Raw genomic sequence first — 19,504 nt, 5'->3', positions numbered from 1 at the left:
CGGGTGCATTTGTCATTCATAGTGACAGCTCTTGTTCGAGATGAATTTTAAATACTTAGTATATTTTGAGAGTTATATTTACTTCTATATTTTTCCCTATAAAATGTCAAGGTCAGTAGTGGCAGTTAAGTTACCATAAAGAGGCAACACAAAAAAGCTATATTCTTTTCTGTTTCCATGGTGGTAATTATACAATTTTTGCATGGAAAAAAATGGGAAATAACACGTATCTAAGTACAAATTGACAGTGAAATATATAAGGCTAAGACAATGTGTTTAATGTCTAAACATATTATTAAATGAATGTAATAGTGGGCACGGTACTTCATGTATTAAGGTGAGTTTAGACCACACTTTGTTTCTACAGAGTAAGAAAGTTATTATTCTACATTTATAAAACTATACCGAGAAGAGAATGACTGAATAAGTTTGCAGATGAATTTGTGAAAACAGGACCTAAACTGTCCACCTGTCATCTTGTAGAATAGCTTCAATTTTTCCCGCTAATTTGTTTCGTATCATATCTGTTGGGGACAGCCGTCAACTGATGTTGTAAGAACTTGTAACCCGACCCATTTGCTTATTTAGTTACAAATTGACAGTTTAGTTTATACTAATTTGTTTTAATTTGTGATGAAAGCTTTCAGCTTATTGTAACCACTCTTGAGTACGCTTCCTCGAAAAACTAGTATTGCTGTCATATGAGAAGTCATGGTCGTGATCCCAGTGGGGCTCGAACCCACGACTCCTGGATTGAGAGGCCGACACCTTATCCACTAGACCACGCTCATGTTTTTAAATTGACATATGTTAGACCAAGACAATGTGTGTAATGTCTAAACATTTTATTGAATTAATGTAGCAAAATGTACAGATATATGAGTATTTAGGTAAATTTCGATCACATTTTGTTTCTACAGTGTAAGATAGTTATTCATCTATATTTTTGAAATTATGCTGAAAAGAGACTGACTGAATAAGTTTGCAGATGAAGTTGTCAAAACACATATATTCAGGAAAGGGCTAAATTGTCCACTTGAAAACCTGTAGTATAGTTGTGTATTACCGGTATTTTTTAAGAAGTTTTTGTGGGTGAAAAAAGTAGGTTACTAGGTCGTGTTGGGTCTTTAAAGCCCTGCTCCCGTCCTACCTTTTAACCTTGAATTGTCACTGAAAAAGCATGAAAATCCTGACTAAGAACAGTGACGCCTGTCAAAATAGAGTCTATTTGATATTGATTTTGAGTTTAATTCTTCAGTATTAGACATAGTTGACAACATAGAGAAAGCAGTATCGTATCATAAGGAATTTCCATTATATAATAATATTACATTATCTTACATTATTATATAAATGCAATCAAAACTCAATGAAATAAGAAAAAGAAAAAACTTAGTCAAGCAAAAGGTAAGAAACCTTAGAGAAAAAATAAAAAGAGAAAAAATAAGAAAAGCTACTGGCCGAGAAATGTATAGTGAAATTTATAAACCAATTACAGAAGGAATAGAAAGTCAAAAAGAAAATTTATCAGGTCAGTTAAAACCATTGCCCGGAATTAAATAGCAATTAGAGTCACTCGGTGATGACATAAAAGACATACAAACATATCAAGGTTTACCACAGCTATTCCAACCAATTACAGGGTCTCCTGAAGTATATGAAGAACTGTTGAGGGAATATAAAAAATACAAGGAAGAAAAAATTAAAGCAATAAGCAAAAAAACATACTGAAGAAGACGTTGAAAAAACACTGGAAGATTATGAAAAAGAAATGGGGGCAAGGTCTAAAGAATCAGAAGAAGAATCAGAACAAGGATTTGGGGCAAGGTCAAAAGAATTTAAAGTTAGTTATAAAGATGTAAAGTTAGTTATAAAGATGTTGATTTAAAACTTTTAGACAGAAAAAGATATAACAGACCACAAGAAGTGTTTAACTTTTTTACAGCAAATCTAAAGATCCAGATGAAAAAATTGACTAGGGAAGAAGTAGAGAATATCATAAAAATGCAACGGAGGATATTAAAAAATGGGTCATGATTCTGTTGCAATAACCAGAACAAAAGACCCTACAAATCTCGAGTTGAAGCAACAGGAAACAATTATAGCCGAGAAAGAAAATTAAAAAAATACATATAGAAAAACGCTCCGTAAAATTCTTGATCAAGAAGAATATGTGGAAAAAGATTATGCGGGAAAAGGAATAAAACATCACAATCGAAACAAAGTTTTCTTTAAAATAAACAAAGGTTCTAAATCCATAAAAAGTTTCACCAAATGGACAACATGGTAAATTATTGATTGCTCTTAATAAACTTTATGGTCAAAACAAATTGATTGCTAAAAATATAAACACTGGAAAAGAAGTACTTAACGTTAAGGTAGATGATGATTTAATTGATTTGATTAACAAAAGATATAACAATAATAAAAAAACATTCAATACTTTCTAGGAAAATATTTAAAGAATTAACAGAAATATCAGGATTACCTATCAATAAAATATCTATGAAATTTAAAAAAAGTAATTAGGGGTCAAGGTTATGACGTTTATCCATGCAATCCAGAAGAACTGGTTAATGACTTAGAGCTTATTTGTTGTAATATTGAAGCTGGTAATAATAAAGAAGAACTAACAAATGAAGGTATTAACATTATTGATGAACTATTAAAAATGAATAAATTGTTACCATAACAACATGAAATGTTATATAAAAATATTTTTCTTAAATATATAAATGGAACAAAAAATAGTGTTAAGTTCTGAAGTTGTTAAAAACGATAATAAAAATACTCCAAGCGATTTTACAGTCAGATTAAGTCGTTCCTAAATTTTAGGTATAAATAAAACTTATGCTGTTGGTTTGGAAAGTATAAACACTATGACTTACTCTTGGCATAACATTAGTGATGAATACGATAATAAAAGAATTCGTTATGATAATGGTAAAGATTGGAAAGATATCGTATTTACAAATGGTTCTTACAGTTATACAGACATTAATAACTATACCAGGGAAACACTAATAAGCAATGGTGATTTTGAAGAATTTGATAAAACAAACATTGCTCTAATAAGTTTGGAATTTGATTTAAGTAGTTTTAAAATCTTAATTTCAATTCAGGATAATTTTAGTTGGATTTGGGAATATCAAATTTTCATACATTGCTTGGATTTGAGAATTTTTTTTAAACAAAACCGAATGGGGAACTACGACACCAAATATAACTAACTCTGTGGATACAATTTACATTCATTGTGATCTTATTGATAATTCACTTGTTGATGGCAATTTTAGTGATATTATATATGCTTTAAGTACTGCAGATTTAACAAGAGCTTATCCGTTTACAAAAGAGCCAAATAGAGTCGAATATTCTGAAATTAATAAAAAATGTTATAAATTCAATTGAAATATATATTACAGATGTATTTGGTAGAATAATTAATTTTAATGGAGTTGAAACATGTTTTATACTAATTTTAGAAGAAATATAAGTATATAATGTACAAAAAAGTTGATGACAAAAATAAAGGAATATTTATTTATGTTGATCCTTGGACAGGAACGTCAGTTCCTTATGAGCTTTACGCTCAAAATGGTTCAGGTATCTTTGACACTGTAACAAAAATGTTTTCATTTTCTGTTGCATCTTCAATTGGTAGTGCTGGAAAAAAGGTCTGGAAACTGCAGGAAAAACTGGGTTTGAAAGTGGAACAAAAAAGATTGGAACGGAAGTCGGGAATTAAGCTGCTAATAAAATTAAAGAAAAATTTAAAAATTTAAAAAACCTGTAACACCTGCAGTTGGTAATTTAATTGCTAAGGAATTACAAAAACAAATAATAGTAAAAATAATGAGGAGGATATTAATATAAGAATAAATAAAATATTGTAAGGATCTGGAAGGCGTAACGTATTAACAGATTAATTTATAAAAAAAATTAAAAAATATATAATATACATGTTTAGAACAAAACAGTATTGTGAAAGATACGAACTAACTCGTATTCAATTAGATACACCTTTAATATCCGTCTTTGGAAATAATGTTAAACAACAAAAAGGTGGATATAATTTTATAATTAATGATAGAAGTTCATATTTTGTTATTCTGAAGTAAATTTTAAAGTTAATAAACTTCATAATGGTAATAATTATGGTGATGGAGATCAAATTGCTTTAATTAATAATGCAGCTTCAATAATTGATCAGCTAATAATTAAACAAATAGCAAAAATTGTCTATGATTGTAATAATTTATATAAGGTAATAAATGTAAAAAAAAATAGTTAAACTATTTAAGGATTATGCAGAATCAATTGGAACAAATGAATTTATTTATTTAGACATTAACGCTAGTGCTTAAAGCAGAAAAGACCAAAATACATATAATAGTGGTTTTGCTGCTAGAAAGGGATTAATCCAGGGTGGTAATGAGGTAAATGCTAAAATTCCGTTAAATAATTATTCATTTTTTCTGGGTTCGAAACAAAATATGTTACCCCCAAGCCAAATTCAAATAAAATAGAGAAAAGTGGAAACTCCACAGGTCGCTCAACACGATAAAAACGAAAATGTTGCAGACTCGGTTTGATTGAGCCTATTCATGGACGGTAGTGGAAATGCATGCTACGGTCCACGCCCTCTAGCCCCGGGTTGAGCAGAAGTCAACATTAACACATGCTAAAAGTACAAAAAGCAATTTAGAGACATCCGCAGATGTATTCAAACGGCGGTGAACATGGAACCTTCAATGATACACGTGTTGAGGCGTGTACACTACAATTAAAGTTATAATCCTGTTAAAATCACCTTTAAAATAAAGCAAATAACTTTGTAGATTTATAGAAAACAGTCTAATGAACAAATTCGCCCTTTAGTTAGACTTGGATGGCCAAATATTGTTGAGATACGAATGTATATAAAACCATAAAATATTTAATGACTAGCTGGTTGTACCAGCGTTCTTGGAAAAAATGAGTTTCTAGTGATAATCGGTGCGAGAGAAGGGAATAAAAAAGTGAAGGTCCTTAGAGTCCAGCCGGTACTGGGGATCTACAAAAAAAACAATGGAATGATGGATTTTATATTAAAAAATTAGGTATGTTGGGATGTAAAATTTCACCTTGTTTCTAACGTTTGCCATTTAAGTTCAGTTAACATTTCTGTGATGCTTCATCTACAGTCATAGTTGATTTGAACATATCTAGCGGCAGTCTTTCGTACTCTTTTCAATTTCAGTATGTTAGAGATATATATCAATATATTCTGACCAGCGTCTCTAGATTTTAGAGAGAGAGAGAGAGAGAGAGAGAGAGAGAGAGAGAGAGAGAGAGAGAGAGAGAGAGAGAGGGAGTCTCTTCTTAATATCGTCAATAATTAGTTCCAGTTTTATCAACTGAAGTATGAAAGAAAAAGTAAGCATATTACATTGTGTTCAAACGATGATGTGAACTTCTATAGATGACATCTTTATTATTCACACTTATTGCATGTATGTCATGCGATGACGACAATATTGCACGCAAACAAAAATTAGCCTTTCTCTTTATTCGAAATCACTTCCTTTTTATGTGCGCATGAAAATTAAAGAAAAGTAAAGAGATTGGTTGAAAATATATCAGATGAATGACTTCAGTACAATGTAATACAAAACTGTCGTACGAATAGCCACCTGCGGTTTATTTCACTATTATACAGGACCGTACGATTAGCCACTTCCTTTAGCATAGTTACGGATGTATCCGAATGATGGCGGTTGTGTCACTGAAACCGAAAGTATTATTTTTATATCCGTCTCCATCGGTGAAATCTATCAGTTTGCAAATAGATTTATCCAGCCAATGTCTTCGTGAACGGATGTTTTATGCGTTGCTGTAGAAAAATGACCTTCCTATTACATTCGCTACGCCAGTATTATTACTTTAACAAATGATGAGGAATCAATTTACAGAGCTAATGCTACCGATGCAGGTAGGGTAATTGTAACTAAATTAATTTTGTGGGTTCCGCGTTTAATTTTTAATGATTATGGACTTAATTTAATTTCTGAAAGATATACAAAAACAGGATGGAAATATCCCCGAGAAATGATAACATAGTTGGCAGATACACAACAGAATAATATAATTTTTAGAAAAACAGCTGGTGTAACAAAACTCGAACATGTGTTTTTTTTATTTACAACGACCTGATAAAAGTAATTCACAAGAACATAACCCATATTTATTAGATACATTTAAAGTTAATGCAGCAAATGATATTTGCAGGCTGGAATTTTGTCGTCTTGAAGTTGGTTATGGTGTTTTTTATCCCGAAACAGGATATACAAGTATATCAAGAATTTAAGATGATGTTCTTAAACATTCTCATAAACAAATTAATAAAACTACTGGAAGTCTCTTAAATACGTCAAATTTTAAAAAAATGTTTGGAATTGTTCATTTTAACTTAGAGTGTAAAAAAGAAGTAATTACAGAAGATCCTAAGCATATTACATTAGAAGTTAAATTAAATATTCCGCCAGCAGCTAATATCCGTGTTTACGCAATTGTATTGTATGAAGAAACAGTTGAATTAAATACTATTGGAAATGAACTTGTTATTGTTTAAATAAAATATATATAAAGTATATAATGACATCAAATTATGTTGAATATAAAGTAAACTTAACAGATGGACAAAAAAAAATTAGCAAAAGCCTATAATGACAAAATTCCACATACTTTTAGATTAAAATATGAACAATTGCATAGAAACTTTCCTTTACTTTTAACTAAAACATAGATTAATCAAACTGAAAATTCTATTAGGAATAAGAAGGGATTAGAAATTACAATTTCAAAAAAAAACACAAATGGTCAGTCAAGGCCAAAACGGAGGATTTTTGGGAGCTTTGGCGGGTCTGTTAGGTGGAACAGTACTTCCAGTAGCTGCAAAAATAGCTCCAAAAATATTAGGACCGTTAGGTGTCGCAGCTTTGTCCGCTCTTGCCAGTACTGGTGTTAGTAAAATACTTGAAAATGGTATGATTTCGGTAGCTTATGATAAGAGAAATATGATATCACCATATCTTACACCTAATCAAAGAAAACAATTAAGGGAAACTGGTGTAATTAAATTAACACAAAAACAAAAACAAGACGGCGGTTTCATGGTTACAATTCTTGCTAGTCTCGGAATATCTTTGATTACATCCCTGTTAAGTGGTAAGGGTGCTGCAAGCAACCGACGAGGTCAGGGTATACAGATTGATTCTCAACGGAGACCTTACAGACGAATTCCTATTGTCAAAAAAAAAAATCTATAAACAAACCTATTTCTAACTTTGAAATTGAACAATGGGTAAAACAATTAAAAATTAAAAACTTTAGGGGTGTATTTAGTAGGTAGAAATAATTTACCAAAAACAAAAGGACCAAAGTTCGAATGCGGAATAATCAATTTAGATAATTCTATCGGACCTGGAACACATTGGGTTTGTTATGTAAATAAAATATACTTTGACCAGTTTGGTTTACCACCACCAAAGAAGTAATCAATTACATCTCGGATGTAAAATACAAAAACATACAATATCAAGACAAAACAGGTGTATTATGGGGTAACTATTGTTTATTTTTCATAAAAATGTTACAAGATGGTATAACAATGTATGATTTGTTGTACAAAATATTAAGAGTTAACAGTGTAAAATAAAATGAATAAACAATCACTTCCTATTTCACATATTACTAACACCGCTAAAGATCTTCAGCCATGCTTATGACTATGGTATAATCCTACGGTTAAATGATTTCAAAAACATCAGAATATCATAACATTCAGATGCACTTTGTTTTGATTTACCGTTCTCTTGAAGTTTTTCTAATTGTTGTTTTAAGCTATCGTTTTCTTTCTGAAGTTTTGCGTATTGACGTTGTAATTCGTCTGGTTGCCAGACACATCGTTGAATAAGTCCGTAATATTCCTTGCAGTATAAATCATGCCATTTCCGTATTTCGGGGTCGTTGGAATAATTTTCTCTCTAATATATAGTCAGAACATCGATCTTTTTTGCGAATTTTTCAATACACCTGAAATAAAATAAAAAATTTTTTTTAAAGTTTTGTACCACTTACGTATAAGTATATTGTTTACATCAATATTAAAATATTCAAGCAGTAGGTTAATAGTTAAAGACATATAGTTTTTTTTCTAAATCTAGTTAAAAGATAGCAAAATATAACTTACATTGTAGTCGTTTAAATTCTCCTTCTTTTCGTTCTATCGTTGTATGTATTATAAGTTAGCAGTATAAAGTTATTTGCTTCTATGTTGCTTTTAAACTAGCAAAGAAAGTTCGGTTGTTATTAATCAGTTAGGTTGATGTTGTGAAATATGTTATATTTGTTTTCACGTTGCTTCACAACAATGTTGTAAAGAAATTTAAATAGTTTATTGTAAAATCAATATTGATCAGTAAACAGTAACATTTTACCACTCTATGGATACAGGTAAACATTATTAAATTATTAACGACTGAAGTCAATGTTGACTTAAAACTGGAGGTTAAAACTATTTTGTAAATTGTTTTCAGTCCGGACGTAAATCTCTCGTTAGGTTTTATCTTTAATATTTTAAAAGTAAAATACATGCTTTCTTTTAACTTAAAAACCTGTGTTTTTTTTTAACTTTGTCAAACCAGAGGTTTTCACAGTAGTTTTTTAAAACCTGTGATTTTTTTGAGTTTGCAAGCATTGGTCAGTTTAGGTCAAGGGTAAGGGGTCAAAATGAGGTCAAACTGTTTTCGCTCACTACTATGGAGTTCACCTGCCCGCTTAGCTTAGTAGGTAAGAGCGTTGGTCTGCGGATCACGGGGTCGTGAGTTCGATCCTCGGGCGGGGCGTATGTTCTCCGTGACTATTTGATAAACGACATTGTGTCTGCAATCATTAGTCCTCCATATACATTATACACCAGCGCAACTGGCTTGATTTGACAGCAATACACATGCTAAAGAGCCATAAATCCGTGTCCGGTAGTAGAAATTAGCCCCAGGCATATTACAGGTAAAATTTTATCTGTAAATGCTTCATTAATCGCTTGCTTTTTAAATGCGGTACTTGATTGGGTAGTGGGTAGTTTTTCATTATATTTGCTTAGAACACAAGAAATGCAGAAAAAGTTCAAAAAATATTTTTGTGCTTTTATTTATTTTATTATTAATACTTATTTGTGAACTTAGTAAATCATTTTTCTACAAATGATGTCATTTTGTATATCATTTTTAGCAGTTTTTGATAACTGTCCAGGAACACTGGTTAGGTTAACCTCCCGCCGTTACATTACTGAAATACTGTTGGAAAACGGCGTTAAACCCAAAACAAAACAAACAACTATGGAGTTCCTGCCGTTAGGTATACATTTTCACAAATAATTACGTAAAATAATCTTTCGATTTCTGAATTTTCCAACCATTGATTTGTAGAATTGAAGAGTATTTAAGAAGTGATTTAAAGCAAATGAGTGTTTTGGCGCTGTTTGTGGGCGGTGAGCGGTTGTCCGTCGGGCGCGATGATTATTCGATGGCACAGGCCGAGTGTAATTACTTGTACGATATGTTTTCCCCGGGTGTATGGGTTGAGTTTGGGCGCGGTTTTGCTATAAATAATTTCGATTCTAATATGCCGTTAATTTAAAACAGTAGATAAACATAGAAGCCATCTTTCTTTGTCGTAACAAAACATTGACGTTATCGCACGCACATTAACGTCACGTCTTTCTAGCGTAAGAAAGTTTTTCAACAGAAAAAATGCCTACAAGAATATCTGTTCAAGTCATATTTCCGATCATGTATTAGAATCTATACTTTTATTTCTTGGATAAAGTGCCACATGTACAAAGCTGAAATTCTATTTGAAAACAGACTTTAACTATAAAGAACTGAGTTCATTTTCGCTCGTGTGTCATAGAAAGCAATATGAGGATAAGCTTCGGTGCGGGGAATTATATTTCATACTATCTTTAAATTATTTGATTATAACTAGAATTTGATTTTCAGACCGTCGCAATTTAGTGCAGTGTTTGGTTTGTGACAATGACTTATCAGAGGTTAAACTTCGCCCAATAGCATATAGATTGCCATCTTCAACACTGGTGTTGTGCAAGTTAGTTATTCATTAATAAGATAAGCATTTTTTTCGAAGTTATTTTATATGCGAGATGACAATTTGCACGATGCTGCGAATTGGACTTTATCTTGAAGCTGCGAAAGCTCATTTGTTATTTGATGTGACGCTGTGAAAGCTCATTCGATGTGTTTTGTACGAAGCTGTGAAAGCTCATTTGCTATCTGATGTGACGCTGTGAAAGCTCATTCGATGTGTTTTGTACGAAGCTGTGAAAGCTCACTTGATATGTTTGATGTGATGTTGTGAAAGCTCACTTGTTATTTTTGGTGTGACGCTGTGAAAGCTCACTTGTTATGTTTTGTACGAAGCTGCAAAAGCTCATTTGTTTTGTTTTGATGTGTCGCTGTGAAAGCTCATTAGTTATTTTGATGTGAAGCTGTGAAAGCTCACTCGTTATGTTTGATGCGACGCTGTTAAAGCTTACTTGTGATTTTGATGTGACGCTATGAAAGCTCACTTGATTATTTGGTGCGACGCTGTGATAGTTCACTTCATATTTTTGTGCAAAGCTGCGAAAGCGCATTTGATATATTTGATGTGATGCAGTGAAAGCTCACTTGTTATGTTAGATACGACGCTAAACCTCACTTGTTATTTTGATGTGACACTGTAAAAGCTCATTTGTAATTTCGGTGCGACTCTGTGATAGCTCACTTGATATATTTTTCGTGCAAAGCTGCGAAAGCTCAATTTTTATGTTTGATTTGACGCTGTGTAAGCTTACTTGATATCTTTGATATGTCGCTGTTAAAGCTCATTGATATTTTTGCTATGTCGCTTTGAAAGCTTATCTGATATTTTTGATATGTCACTGTGAAAGCTCATTTGATTTTTTTGATATTTCGCTGTGAAATCCCATCTATTACTAGTGTCAAACATTTACTTATAAATGGAAATTGTCAAACGATAAATGTTAATTGTTAATTGCGAAATACGAAATGATTAATGATAAATGCTTATAGCTAAGTAATTCTTTTTCACGTGACTAAAGTTTAAGAGATACAGATCATTAACCGTTGCGAATAAAGTTAAAGATTTCGACTATTAGCATTTTCATGAATGTGTCACCTAGTTATAGGTTATTAACTTTGTATATGGATATATGCACGAGTTTTGCAGCGGTAATATTGCGCGACTTTAGGAGCGAAAGAACGAGTGCATGGACGTCACGCAATTCTTTCCATTACAACGTAAATAAAACATTCCACTTCCGATATGAAAGGGTTCCACGTCATGATATGGAAAAATATTGCACGATAGAGGTCCATTGAAACCCAATAGAAAATTATTTTAGGTATGTAATAAGATTAGATATTTGACATTTAGTATTTAGCATTAAGTATATAGTATGTCATTTGGCATATAACATTTAAGCTTTTGGCTTTTAGCATTAGGTAATTAGCATTTAGCATTGTGTTTTTGTCATCTAGCATTAGACTATAAGCATGGCGTACCGGCCTTCCATATTTTACACATACAAGAGTTGCTATTAATACACACTGTATTGATCTATCCACATGTGCGGTCCTTTAAGAGCCGAGCTTGGCTGGAGCCTGGAACTTTATGTGTTATAGGATAGTCCATTCCAAACAACAGATCTATTTTCATCTCACTGCTTTTTAAATTAACAAGAATGTCTATATATGGTGAACTATTTTAGACTGAAGCAAAACAATTGATAGTAATATCAGTATAAGAATATCCATTGGATGCTGTATATCTAAGAACAGATAATTGATATTTTTTTCGGGGGTGTGGGGGAGGGGGGGGGGGGGGGTGATGCAGCGAAACATGCCCACAGATTTATACGACTATACCCCCAGCAGAGCTATTGTAAAAGTGTCTTCTTAGCTTCTTAGTTGTAAGCGGACACTTTATAAATAGAACTGTCTTGTATGAACGCACTCTATCAATTAATTACCTGCACGTGAAAATCGTGAACGAAGTTATAAACTGTGCCTGATGTAAGAATGTCCTTTTTCAGGGTGAATTAATTTTGGGCTATCTTCTGTTGAAGGTATCAATATTTTAGAATTGCAATGCAAATAAAGCTTTTTAAACAACACAAGAAAGAATTATTAATTTTTACTTACAAACAGAACGGCAATGATAGCTTTAGACCGAAGTCAGCATAAAACATCTGCAATACCTGACAAATTAAAAATTAAGTGGGCCGCGCCTCGAGTAAAAAAAACTACGGTGTTCCGATCGGGCAGACGCCTGCTCCCTATGAAGGCGAATGTACGAGCGTACGATGACGAAGCGCGACAGAACAATGACGATAACACGACAGTCCGATGGCGGAGCGCGACAGTATGATGGTGACAGTCCATCGTACTGTCGTGCTTAGCCATCGCATCTTCGTTCTTCACCATCGTACTGTTGCCTTCCTGTCAATCATGCGCAGAACTTATTTGTACGACGTATTACCGCCCGAGTGTATAAATAGTGTTAAAACACGGTATGCTATATATTATTTCGATTCTAATATGCCCTTAATCTAAAACAATAGATAAAATGTAGTAGCGGTCTTTTTTGGCGACAACAAAAACTTTGACGTCACCGCACGTTAACGTGATGTCATTCTAGCGTAAACTTGTTTTGAAAGAGACAAGCATATTAGAATTACTAATACTTTTGTGTAACGTAAATTTAAAAGAATAAAAGAAAAATCCGATCTTATTGAATAGAACATAACCGAACTTTATTGAAGGAACACAGATTACCAAAAGATTAGCGAAAACAAATAACTGTTTTCTAGTCCTAATCAAATGTTATTTATATTAGGGCCTTAATATTTTTAATTTCTCACGAGTGATATTCGTTTGAGAATTGTGTTCAAGTTAGATACACAATGATTTAGCAAGTGTGATATTAGTGTAATCAACGTTAACATGAAGCAGGCATTCATCAATCCTTAAAGAGGATTATGTGCTTAGGTGAGCTTAGTAACTATTCTTTTTGTGAGCCTACATAGCTCACTTACCTCTTGTGGCCTTTTCCCGTTTAACCGGCTGTTTTTTAAAAAAACATTTAAGGCGAGTGTATTGCTAATAGATATTATAAACCCCTTTTACGAAGTCCAAGATTAAATTCACAACAAACCGCCATTAAACTGTTAAAACGTAATATTTATAAACAGATAAAATATATCGTACCTACATTACAACATCCAGCAACGGAGCTCCGATGCCTCAATGTAAACAGTCAGGGATGGTACTAAGAGGTCTAGGATTTCGTCTTGTTCGTTCGTTTCCTCGTCATAAAATCGTCTGTCATTTTTAAGAACTTGTATATCACGTAGTGATGTATACCAATGTACAAACACATGTACAGCCACCCGTGAAATTTGAATGCACGAAAATTTGTTTATCTTTCGAAAAAGAAAATTCTATTTATTTATTTATTTATTTATTCATTCCTTCATTCATTAATATATTCTGTACAATTATCGTCGTATAAGTCAGATACAGTCAGAGCTTCGCCTTAGCGAAACGGCTTTATACGTCTGTTAGAGGACACTTTTGAAGAAAAACTCGTGCTGTATCTATTACTTATCATACCACACATTTATAGACTATATGTCTTATCTAAAATCGAACAAGTAGTCCCATATCCTCCATACATTTTATGTAATTCAAGTCTGTTTAACCATGAAAAACGCTTTTGAAATTCAGTTTCATTCATCAAAAATACATTTCTTTAGTACATATTTGTTGTAATCTATATTTTTAAATCTTATAACATAGCGTACTAATCTCCAATGATAACGTGATTCCCGCCGAAACGCGAGGACGAGTCTAATTCATGATAACTGATGAAATAACCATTCATAATGCTTGCACATTACTTGACAGTATTTCTTTCATTTCAAATATCCACTAAGTATATGGCGTCATAGCTCATTTGGGTAAAATGCAGACAATAATTGGGTGTAAGCAGATCGTTTTGTGGGTTCGAATCCTCACGAGGGTTGTTCTTTTTTCAGATTTTTTTTGTTTTTCCTATTCGTTTTCATTTTTGCTTCCGTATTTTTTATTCTTTCTTTGATGGTTTGTTGTCGAGAATGCTTGCGGTGAGCTCGATATAGTCGCCACTTTCGGTGTATGTGCGTGCGTGCGTCCGTCCGGACCATAACTTTGGCATGCATGGACCAAATTTGTTTATATTTCGCATTAATGTTTAACTCAATGAGAAGGCATGTCATGCGCAAACCCCATGTTCCTATCTCAAAGGTCAAATTGAAGTTTGTCTGGAGCATTTCTCCTTCATGCTTGGTAGGATTTTGATGTATCTTGGCATGAATGTTTACCATTATAAGACGGAGTGTCATGCATAAGAAGCAGGTCCCTAGGTCCAAGGTCAAGGTCACACTTAGAGGTCAAAGGTGCTGTTGGGCTTGACATTCTGCCTGTGGGCATACTTGTATTTGTATATATGTTTTTATATAACACACTAGTATGTTCATTATTTGCATGGCTAAGTGCATGAATTTAATCAGTATCATCTTTGTTATGTAATAAACTATTCTGATATGCCATATCGCCTTTAGATACCTCTCTGTCGTGTTGTCACAGAGCTCATGAAGGAATCTTGATTTTTATGCAAAAATGAAATAAAAATTAAAAGAAAAATTAACAGTCGATGCTGAGTTTCGAACCCACACTGCAAAAGATCTGTTGAACATGGACTGTATGCTTTACCACTGGGCTAATTCGCAACAGGTACCAAACCTGGAAATATTTAGATTGTAACATGTTAGGAAACTGTTGAATTACCTATGTTCCATTATAATCTATTTATAGTCATGTTTGTAAATATCAAGTTATCGTTGGGGCATAGTAGTCGCATTTTGACCGCGATGGTTGACCTTAGGCTGATTATTCATATCGATTATTTCATTGTAGAAATCAAGGGTGCTTAGGATAGCCGTGTATATTTATATTGAATTAGTTTGTATACAGTGCAGTATCAAAGTAAATATAATTACATTTGATCAGTTAAAACTTTCCAATACACTAATTTATTTTACACAAAATTATATTTCCTTTTTCTCGTGCAGTTCGTGTTTTACGTATTATATTTTGCCATCGAAATATTTCTATAAAATGCTTCTTCCCCATCCGTTTGGATCCGTCCATGTTTACAAACTGTTTGTTTATTTTCTGGACTGCAGTACGTTAGCACCATATTAAAATCAAGTTGCGCCTTTTATTTAAATTTTGAATTAAAACTCAGTTGCTATTAGAAATGTTAATCAAAATTTTATTTTCATAACAAAATCAAAGGGCTTTTTTTTGTCACATGATCAGAAAACATTATGTAACGTGACAAAGCTTTTTTCACGTGACCAAAACAAAGTCCCTAAACCTATTCAATGTCATGCGGAAAATCAATCTGTTTCGGGATCTAGGAAATAGTGTTCGATGGGAATCATTATTCGGTGGCTTGAGGGGTCGCCGAATGCTAAAACTATATCGGGAATATAGTGAAAACGTGCGTTCTATTTCGATACGATACTGAATAATACAGTAAACCTAGCTTATAAGGAACAGCTTGAGACCTCTAAAAATTGTTCATTATAACCGAGGTTCCTTTATTCCGTATAGCGAACTAGTTCCTTGTAACCGAGGTTTGTATAACAAACACAATTTGTATAGTGAACACTATTTGACTGACGTTTAAAAAGAGCTAAGTGTTCACACTCTGGCGGGCCAACCATGAATCTTTGTGAGAAAGTTGCGAGTGTAGTAGTAGTACCGGTCGATTCCCGGAGAGATGGTCAGGTAAACTGCCTTCATGTATATGACTCAAATCTACATAAGGAGAACCCGTCATTAATATGGCAAAAATAGACCAATACATACACTTTAAGTTTAAGTCTCTTTCATTTACGAACTATACGTATATACAAATATACAACATAGCATTAAAACATATGTAAATGGCCATTCAAATTTAGAATTATAAGAAGCATATAAAAGGGTAAAAAATAATATTACAAACATCAAAATCCATCAGATGACTTAAAACCGTACATACAATGTATTTATAAGTGCAAGCATGTGTGTGCTCATGTGTGTAAATGCATGTGTGCTTGTGTGTGCTTTTGTGTGTTTGTTTGTTTGTGTGTGCTTGCGTGTGTGGGTGCGTGTATGTCCATTACTTAAAAAAGTATACAGACAAGTGTAACTGTGTGTGTGAGCATGAGTAGTAAAAGAACTACCGAACCGGGCACTGCTTGACCTCATTTGACCCCTTGCCGCTGGTTAAAAATGACCAATGCCGGCCAATTAAAAAAAATATAAACAACCCACAGGTTTTAAACCCAGTAAACAGTTTTAAATACATATGATATAGATGAGTTTACAGAATAAAATATATATTGTTTGAAAGAAACAAGATTTACTGATAATATAAATCCTCATTATGTTACAGCAAAAAACGGGAATAGAATGATAATGGCTACCTGTTCATCTTGTGGAAGAATGAAATCAAAGTTTGGTAAAAGTACAGGGGGCAATTTAGATACTCACAAAGCAATGCTACCTTTATTACCTAAGAAAGGTTTAAGACTCCCAGGATATAACTATTGTGGGCCGGGAAATCCTTTAGATAATGGACCCCCTGTTAATGAACTAGACACAGTATGTATGAACCATGACTTTTGCTACGAAAGCGGTGTAAAAAAGGTACACGTGACAAGCAAAATGCTTTCCAACTTAAATAACACTAAATCAAAAACATTTGGAGAAAAGATTGCAAAACATTTAGTTGTAAAACCTGCAATTAAAACGAAATACAAACTTGGCCTTGGACAAAAACGAAAGTCAAAAAACGGAAAAAGGGGGTAGAGTATTTACTTGGACGTAAGTCCTTGGAAGCTAAAAGTTACTCAAAAAGACCCCCGAAATAACATGGAGTGATGAATTAGCAGAAGAATTACATAAACCAATTAAACGAAAATTTACGAAACGACGGGTGATAGTTAATGATATTGATGATACTTGGTCTGCTTGATATGCAAGCTTTTTCAAAATATAATAAAAATGTAAAGAACTTATTAACCGTTATTGATATATTTAGTAAATATGCTTGGGTTATTCCATTAAAGAATAAAACTGGAGAATCTGTTACTGAAGCATTTGAAAAAATAATTTTGGAGCTTCAGACGGAGCTTTAGCTCCTCTTCACGCTCGGCCAAAAGGTAGAACACCAACACATTTATGGGTAGATGAAGGAAAAGAATTTTATAATAAAAAGTTTGAATCATTTTTGAATAAAAATAAGATTAACATGTATCATACATTTAATGAAGGAAAAGCAGTAGTAACTGAAAGATTAAATAGAAGTTTAAAAAGAATAATGTGGAAATATTTTACAGCAAATAATACTTACACCTATTTAGATATTTTACAGGATATGGTTAACAAATATAACAAAAGAAAACATTCTAGTATAAAAATGACACCAACCAAAGCCAGTAAAAACATAAACAAAGGTACTGTTTACTTTAATTTGTATGGTAATTTAAAGATACCAAAGAGTAAACCAAAATTTAAATTGGTGATCGAGTTCGCTTAAGCAAACTTAAACGGCATTTTGAAAAAGGATATACACCAAACTGGACAGAGGAAATATTTATGATTTATGGAATTAATAATACAAATTTAAAGATTTAAATAATGAAATAATTCAAGGTTCATTTTATGAGCAAGAACTTTTACCTACTAAACAAGAGGTTTTTAGAATAGAAAAAGTTATAAGACGAGACTAAAAGAAAAAACAAGCTTTAGTAAAATGGAAAGGTTATAGTGAAAAATTTAACAGCTGGATTCAAGAATCTTCGATTCGTTAAGAAACCTATGGTTTGCTACATTTAGTGAATTGAAAAAAAATAATTTAAAAAATATATCATATAAATGAGTAATAAAAATCTAATTTCTAATGGAGTAGAAACAATAGATCAATTAATTATTCACTTAACCAAACTAGCCGCCGCATATAGAAAAAGTTATTAGTTTTGTGGAAGAGTAAATACAGGATTACAAATTACAGCAGGTATCTTTGGTTGCTCAGCAGCATTAGCACTTGTTCCAGCTATTCCTATATTTGTAGCAGTTGCTGGTGCTGTTCCAACAGTAATAACTATATTTATTAATAAACTAAAAGTTGAAGACAAGAAAACTATTTTAAAATTACATCACCACAAAATAAAACAACTTATAACAAAAGCACGGATCGGAAAAGTAAATAAAGAAGATTCAAATAAAGTTATTCAGGATATTTTAACAATACTGTTAGAAATGCAGAAAGAAAAAAAAAACTATTCAATGCCTCTTGAAATGTATATGAAGGAATTTAAACTTAACGGATATAAAAATAAAAAAGAAGAAGAGTTGTATTAAATTAAGATTGCTGGATTTATTTCTTTATGTGTGTTTTTTAAAGATTTTTTCTATAAGTATATTATATAGATGGTTAGTAGAAAGGTAGATAGAATGATTATGCCAAAATTATCTAGCACTTTAGGAGAAATAACAAATCCAGACAAAGATTCATATAAAAATGTTCTTAAAAGAAGAAATGTTATTTACTCTAAACTTGATAAAAAACATGTAATTGATGAATTAAAAAATGTTATAGATCCATATCTTTTTCAGAAAAAAACTATATAAACATGAATATGGTTGTTTGATGCTGGAAGAAAATAGTAAAAACTGTGATTTTCCTAAACCAAATAATCACAGAAACAATCCTAAAAAAGTTATTGCAACCGATTGTGATACTAATGAAGAAAAAATATATAGAAGCACTTACGCAGCATTTAAAGACCTTGATATTAATTATGGGTTAATAAAAATGTGCTGCGAAGGGAAAGACAGAGTAAAAAGTGGAATATCAAAAACTAACGGAAAAAGATATAAATTTAAAAATTTATTTCTTCTTAATTTTATGGGTTTTTTTTTTTTTGCTTAACGAATTTTTTTTCTAAATATAATATATAGTTGGCTGTTAGAGAAATTGAAAAATCTACAAAGCAATATTATAAGAAATTTGAAATTAAAATTACATATAGATAAGATCCGAAAAATCAATTATATTTAAATATAGAAGACTCATTTAGTCTTCTTAAATCTGAACTTAAAACTTTAAAAGGTATAAAAATAAATGTTGTTTTAAAATTAACTTTTGTGAAAATGGATAAAACTGATACAATATATAAATCAGCTTATTTTCAGTCAAAGGCTTTAGAAATTATTAATACAAACGAAATAAAAAACACTTTACGTCAAGCCTTTTATGAAATAATAAATAGGATTGGTAATTG

At 32.1% G+C, this 19,504-nt stretch overlaps 1 long non-coding RNA gene across 1 annotated transcript in view; it reads left to right on the top strand.

Moving 5' to 3' along the window:
* The window catches only part of LOC128553379 (uncharacterized), a 46,864-nt gene that overhangs the window by 2,102 nt on the left and 25,258 nt on the right, over positions 1-19,504 (top strand). The window lies entirely within an intron of this gene.

This window comes from Mercenaria mercenaria, unplaced genomic scaffold (assembly GCF_021730395.1).
Source record: "Mercenaria mercenaria strain notata unplaced genomic scaffold, MADL_Memer_1 contig_3761, whole genome shotgun sequence".
Classification (NCBI taxonomy): domain Eukaryota; kingdom Metazoa; phylum Mollusca; class Bivalvia; order Venerida; family Veneridae; genus Mercenaria; species Mercenaria mercenaria.
The sequence above is the reverse complement of the archived record's forward strand: the minus strand, read 5'-3'. Positions and strand labels throughout refer to the sequence as shown.